Consider the following 646-nt stretch of genomic DNA (forward strand, 5'->3'; position numbering starts at 1 on the left):
AAAGAAAAAGGGACTGATGGCTTCATGGGAAGATTTAGAAAATGACTCAGATGATGATGATGAAGAATCTGAAACTAAGTCACAGCCTTGTCTCATGGCAAATGAGGTAGATCAGGTATTCTTTCAAAACCCTGACATTGAAGACCTTCATCTTATGATAGATCACCTCTCTGAAAAAATAAGATGTTTTCTAACTGAGAATCAAGATCTTGAACAACAAAATTTCATTCTTAAAGCTGAACATGATTTCCTCAAAGAAAAACTAAGAGAGGTCGAAACTGCTTGTGATCTTGTGGAAGAAAATAAGCAGTTAAAAGCCCAAGTTAGAAGCTGTGAAAGTGACCATTCTGTTCTTGCATATGTGAACTGTTTTAAGCAAAATGAAAAGTTGCTCAAAGAGGTTAAAAGACTTAAAGAAGACTTAGCTAAGTTCACCCAAAGTTCTGAAAATTTGAACCAAATCTTGGCTAGTCAAAAACCTCTTTATGATAAAGCTGGGTTGGGATTTTATAAATCTGAAAAATCACATTTTGAAAACATTGCTTCATCTTCAAATGATGTAAAATATCAAGACCCAACTCACTTTAACAAAATAGCAACTCCAAGATTTTGTAGACTATGTAACCGAAGTGGTCATTTTCCAGTT

The sequence above is a fragment of the Arachis duranensis genome, chromosome 2, assembly GCF_000817695.3.
Source record: "Arachis duranensis cultivar V14167 chromosome 2, aradu.V14167.gnm2.J7QH, whole genome shotgun sequence".
Taxonomy (NCBI): domain Eukaryota; kingdom Viridiplantae; phylum Streptophyta; class Magnoliopsida; order Fabales; family Fabaceae; genus Arachis; species Arachis duranensis.